Source organism: Triticum aestivum, chromosome 5A, assembly GCF_018294505.1.
Source record: "Triticum aestivum cultivar Chinese Spring chromosome 5A, IWGSC CS RefSeq v2.1, whole genome shotgun sequence".
Taxonomy (NCBI): domain Eukaryota; kingdom Viridiplantae; phylum Streptophyta; class Magnoliopsida; order Poales; family Poaceae; genus Triticum; species Triticum aestivum.
In genome coordinates this window covers 244,938,496-244,944,582 of record NC_057806.1, presented here as the reverse complement: position 1 = coordinate 244,944,582, position 6,087 = coordinate 244,938,496, and the positions used below count along the sequence as shown (strand labels likewise).

Below are 6,087 nucleotides of genomic sequence, written 5' to 3'. Positions count from 1 at the left end.
TCCTTGGTAGACCCTTCTTGAATACTGCAGGGGTTGTTATTGATTGCAATAAAACCAAGGTCACTTTTCATATCATTGGTAATGAGCATACGGTGCACTTTTCGAAGAAACAATTCCATGTGAATGGTATTAATGTTATTGAAAAATGTCCGACAATCACTATTGGAAGTTTCCAACTACCTCTACCTACTGCGAAAAGGAAATATGAAATGCTTATTGTTGGGGACATTCATATCCCCGTTGAGGTAACTTAGTGAGTTACGAAAGTTCTTCGGTTTCATGCTAATCGAAAGTGGTTGTTAATAAAACTTGATCAACCTTATTAATGGATCATTTTTGAGAGGTATGAATTTAGTAAGCACTACCTTCTGTCCTACCTTTTGTTTTCTATTTTTATTAGTTAAATAAAATAAAATGCCATGTTTTGTCTGTTTTCTGAATTTCCCGTGGAATAAAAAATGACCCAAAAAAAGTTCTCAGAATGCTGTGAAAATTTAATACGATTTGTTTCTGAATATTTAAGAATTTCTGGTGCAAATAATATCAGAGGGAGGTGCACCAAGTGGGCACAACCCACATGGGCGCGCCAGGACCCCCAAGCGCGCCCTGGTGGGTTGTGGTCCCCACATGGGCCCCCTCACTTATCTCTTCACACCACATCATCACCTACCTCCAGAAAAAATCCCCATTGCTCTCTCTCTCTCTCTCTCTCTCTCTCTCTCTCTCTTTCTTGCTCTCAAACCCGCGAATTTTGATCTCTTTGCTCAAAGCTTCGTTTCCGAAACTATTTCGGGGGATTGTTGCTTGGTATGTAACTCCTCCGTTTGTCCAATTAGTTTTTGTTTTATTTGTTTATATTTTGAATAATTCGCTACTCTTGGTGCTGCTGTAGATGAGCTTGCATGTTGAATTCTTAGAGTTATAAGTAGTTTGAATGCTTGCTATGGCCTCTATGTATCCCTATGACTAGCTACTATCAATTGTGAAAAGTTCTGTTGATAAATTTTTGTCACCCAATTTTTTTTCTTCAAAAAATTGTACACTAACATGATGAACCTATTCGGAAGGAGTTCTTCGAGTAGGAGATTCTCGGGGGCATCTACTAGTGACAGCTCCGCTCATCGGTCTTATGTTGAACCAAGTGAAAGTTCCATACGAGATGCCACCACCAAAACATGCTTATGGCCTTGCGATGACTATATGGTGCGTGTGGGCATTAAGGAGGAATTTGAGCAATATGTTCACAATGCCGGTGTCGGTCCCTACATTTTAGATAAGTGTGATTAACACCACACTCTCACTGAATCATTTGTCAAAGGATTTAAATTCCATCCCCGTGAGTCTAAGGTGTCATTTAAGCTTTATGAAAACTAGTTGACCCATTGCGCCAAATGGCGCAGAGACCCGCTAAAGCCATGTTGTTGATGAAAATAGTTTCATTTTGCAAGGATCGTGTGTCAAACCATGCTATATTGAAAATATGTTTATCATGTTGTGGAATCTGAGTTTGGAAAAAGAAAATATTTGTATAACATGTACAGACCAGCTAAGCAAGTATTGTTTTAGTTTTAAAATATGGTCATCATGATGAGAAACCTAAGCTAAAAAGACATTTGTATATGATGTATAGACCAGCTATGGATGTATTTTTAGCAGTGTTTGCGCCAAACTCTTATTTTCCATGTGCACGAAGAAAAAAGAACCTCTTTGTGTTGTGTGTATGGAGGCATAGATATTCGAATCGCCCATATGTTACATGGCCTAACCAACGAACAACAATGTGTGTGGCCCGTCAGGAGTAGAATATTGAAGTGGTAGGGACTGCATCCACCGAACCTGTTTATCCCATTTTCTTCCTTGGTTCCTCAGTTGGGCGAGAGAAGCATTTCAAGTGAGATTTCTTCTTTCCTTTGATTTCGGATTTTTCTGCATGCATGGATTTAGTTTTCATTTATCTGGATCTTGCATTTCCCCTCTTTCTATCCCAATTTTTACTCCTCCGGCGTCTTTTTTTAGGCATGGCAGATCCTGTGCTATAATTCTTTCTATTTAGGTATGTATACGGATGCAAATAAATCCTTGTAGTTATTCCAATGGTTCCGATGAAAGTGCTGATAGTAGCTCTGACGAACGTTCAGACAGCAGCTCAGACGAAAGTGCCGATAGCTTCTCTGATGTCCGGCAAATTCCAGTGCCTGATGAACGGTATACAACATAATATTTCAAATGTATATGTAAGACTGATCAAATTTCACCAAAGAAGCATTGGGTCATCCAGAAAATGCGAGCTATCATCTTATTTTGCAAAACCGTACCAAGTTCCAACTCTTACAAATATAGAGGTAACCCAACTTTCACATGCTTAAACTCTTGACAGACATGCAACTACATGGCAATTCCTGATGCACCGTCAGACTTGTGATATAGGGATAGCCACCCTATCCTCAATTGTTTCCACATTCTACACACAGGTTAAAGGTCGGGAGAAACTGAATGATGGCGCTACAAAGGGCGTTGTAATCAACATTGTATTGTGTACGGTGTCGTCGGTGAGTATGGTCTCCAGTAAAATATTATATTCATTGCTCATGAAGTTAAGAACTAATATTGCAACAATTTGTGCTTAGCATTTTATAGCAGCCAAAAGAAGTAGCAATATACATTTATAATTGGAACAACCCCTCTGGTTTGCAAAATCAGAAAAGGTCACTTTAAATCAATAACCAAAAACAATATGGGAAACCAAGTATGCCAACTGATGATTTATTTCACATAAGAAATGAAAAATAACAAGAATTCGAGACACATAATTATATCTGAACTTAACAATGAGCTTTACTCAATAGAAGTTTGTACAGCCGGTCGTATTATCTTCCAATCAGAACCAAATAAGGTTGGTTGCACAAACAAATAAAGAAATAGCTTGACCCAAGTTCTCCTTTAGCAGGTCCTATTATCTAATTTCCTAAAAATGCAGAATATATTTCTACACTCATAACATCAAAATGCAAGTTCCGTTCAACAAATTCTTCTGATAGCTTCTTCATCTACCCTTCTTTATGAAATCTGCAAGCACGGTGTCTAGCTAAAAACATAGACTATGACATCAAAATCAGATACACGGGAGTAAAGAGGTAAAGAGAAAGGAGCACTTAACAGAGATTTATCATGGGATGACTACTGCTGCCGTAGGATTGTTTGGCCCCACCATTGCAGCCATCGCATCTCACAATGTTTGTTGACACTGCATATAGTTCAATGGATAGGCACTATAAAATGAGGTCTAGCTGAAAACTGCATATAGTTCAATGGATAGGAACTGTAAAAAGAAGCTAACTAATCCGGATGTCCTTTGTCCTCTGAAAAGAAAAATGGGGAAAGTTTCAAGACATGAAACTTCAGTTTTGGAAAAGCAATCGGCTGGCATCCTTTCAGGTTCGACCTACAGAAATGATATTAGACAGAGATCTCGTACTTGATGAGTTCACAACTGGTTGAATTTTGTAGATTTGTTCTTCACAATGATAAAAAATAAAGGGAAAAATCTGTAGACTGTTGTCACAAATCCAGGATAGTATTATCAAGGTTCATAAAAAGCAAATCATGACAACATAACTGATATATAAACTAAAAACCTATAAAGTTTCTAGCTAAGTCGTCCAATGCCTAATCTACATGGACTGGAAACGGAATCACGCTCGATGCTCAGTCCTCAATAACGACTCATATATGTAGGTAAGACCAGACTATCTCGGTCCTTCGTCTCTACCAGATCAAATCTCACAATATATGCCGGGTACAACCTGCTATAAATATAGCACAAGGGGCGAGCTATTCGTGATTTGCCTAGTGCCTTGAAAGAAACCCTGTGGCCTTTATGCCCAAAATTTGGAATATCCCTCCACATGCAGCCCAGAACGGCGAGGTAGAGCACAATGTATATTTTCAAACAATCACTTCTATTTTTATCATGCAAACTGGCAGAAGGCCCTCCTGTGGGTAAGCATACAAAGGGGTGCCACTGCAAGAGATCTGAGTGCCTGAAGAAATACTGTGAGTGCTTTAATCTAGTATTCTATGTTCAGAGAACTGCCGTATCACCCAGCGGCACCTTGTGTATGCACATCATATGCAAAATCCTGCTATAATGGGTATTAGTCGGCCATCTGTGGCTCTTTCTCATGAAGCAGAAAAGCTCTCCAATATCTCAGTGGATTCATTAGGCAGAGATCAACTCATCAGTCAAAATGATTGTTCACAAGTAATTCTTTTTTCCAAGATCCTTTCTGTGATTTTCATTTTTTCAAAAAGGCTTTCATAATTTTCATGACTTTTGCCTTCGTTATGTGGACTTAGAAAATAATTTCAGGTATAAAATATAGCAGCTAAGAACATGTGGCGTCTTACGGATAGCTGACTGAATATTTATGATTAGTAGCTCAAATGCTAGAACATATCATTCAGTTAAAATAAAAGGTCAACAAAAGTTGAAAATCTGGTTATTAACATATACTTAAAATAAAAGGTCAACAAAAGTTGAAAATCTGGTTATTAACATATACTTCTGTTTTTCCCATCTCAGGTGACTTCGTCTTTGCTCACTCCTGTTCCTATAGGAAGCACTCAAAGTACTGTCGAATTAGGGCCGCAAAGAGTTACATTTTGAAACTAATGTTTTGGACTGGGTATTAGAGATAAATTATATGAGTATAAGTTATCTAGAGCAGAAATTCAGTATAGATACTTCTCTGCTGAGTGGACGCAAGGACAGCCAAAGACAAAATTAAACGGTGTTGAGAAGTTGAACAGCTGGGCCACCAGTCTGCCACAGTTCTTGGGCTCGACAGCTTAGTCAAAGGTGACGACAATCCATTCCACTTCAGACAACTCTGTCATGTCACAATTGCCATCGCATGTCAACAGGAGCAGAGCAATCCTAGTAGATATTAATTTTCATAAACTCATGCTTCTAAGTAGATCAATCCAAATCATGTGCATACACGACAAATAGCAGAACAAGTATAAAGTGAGACAAAAAAGATCCAAAGTAGACCAATGCATACTGACTGGCAAAAATACTCACAGTTAGTGCCATGCATAGTACATAATGCACCCAGATAATAAAGAAGAGACCAAGTCTATTTATGAATTTTTTATACTGACAAAGGCGGAGTTGAATGCTGAATTAAAAACCCTTTGTAATCTAAAGAGCACTGGTGGTAAATCAAACCTAACATTGACATTGTTGTGAATTATCGTCTAGATCTTGCTAATTCAAAAGGGAATAACATTAAGTACGATCCAGACATGTACAAAAGCAAATTTAATCCATATATCAAACAGCTTTGCATAGCACATTGACCAATCAGAGAGAGTGTGAAATAAGTACCGGAAGAAGGGAAGATTCAGAATCAGATCAATTCCCTGAGTATCAATCGCACTTGCTGCAATTTTTTCTGAGTACTTCATCTCGCTATGTTGGATGATGCAGCTTCACTGAAATTGACAGAGAGCGGATAGAACTTAGGTGGCCAAAATATGTACAGGAGATCAAAACCTAGGAAAAGAGGAAAAGGATGTAGAGGCAAATCTGGACCACCTCAAGGTCTTTCTCCTACTGCTCTGGTGGGTGATCCTCCCTCAACCGTTGACCCCGGCCACTTTCGATGCTCCACCAATCCCTGCCGCTTCTTCCAGAGGCAGAGGCGGCGCCTCTCATGGCACTAAGGAGGCGAGGACGTGCTGGCGCGATGAGTCAACCAGCCAACCGCCGCGGGGATTGGGCAAGCAGGTCAATGCGGCGCGTGAGGTGTGGATTGGGCAAAAACCTCTCGCACAAGCGCGGGGCTGACCCAGCTAATGCGAGCTCGAGGCGAGTCCACTCGTCGTTGGACACGAAAAACAAACGTGAGGTGAAAATAATTTGACCATAAGGCAAATATCCAACGGTTCAGAAACGCCGAAGGCCAGATCAGACGGCCATAAAGGGCTGCGCGCGAGGGAGCCATCTGAAGGCAAGTTGGCTAGCCTCGTTATATGTTAAAATCCATTTACCATATCACTAGAAAGATTTGCTCACCACTGCAA

The 6,087-nt window shown here is 39.7% G+C and overlaps 1 long non-coding RNA gene across 1 annotated transcript; it reads right to left on the bottom strand.

Annotated features, from left to right (window-relative positions):
• Nucleotides 1-2,815: 2,815 nt before the first annotated feature.
• Nucleotides 2,816-5,869, bottom strand: LOC123102891 (uncharacterized). The gene is made up of 3 exons (XR_006449460.1): nucleotides 5,600-5,869; nucleotides 5,390-5,496; nucleotides 2,816-4,889 (listed from the first exon to the last, which is right to left on the bottom strand). It is a non-coding gene; the product is annotated as an uncharacterized lncRNA (long non-coding RNA).
• Nucleotides 5,870-6,087: the final 218 nt, after the last annotated feature.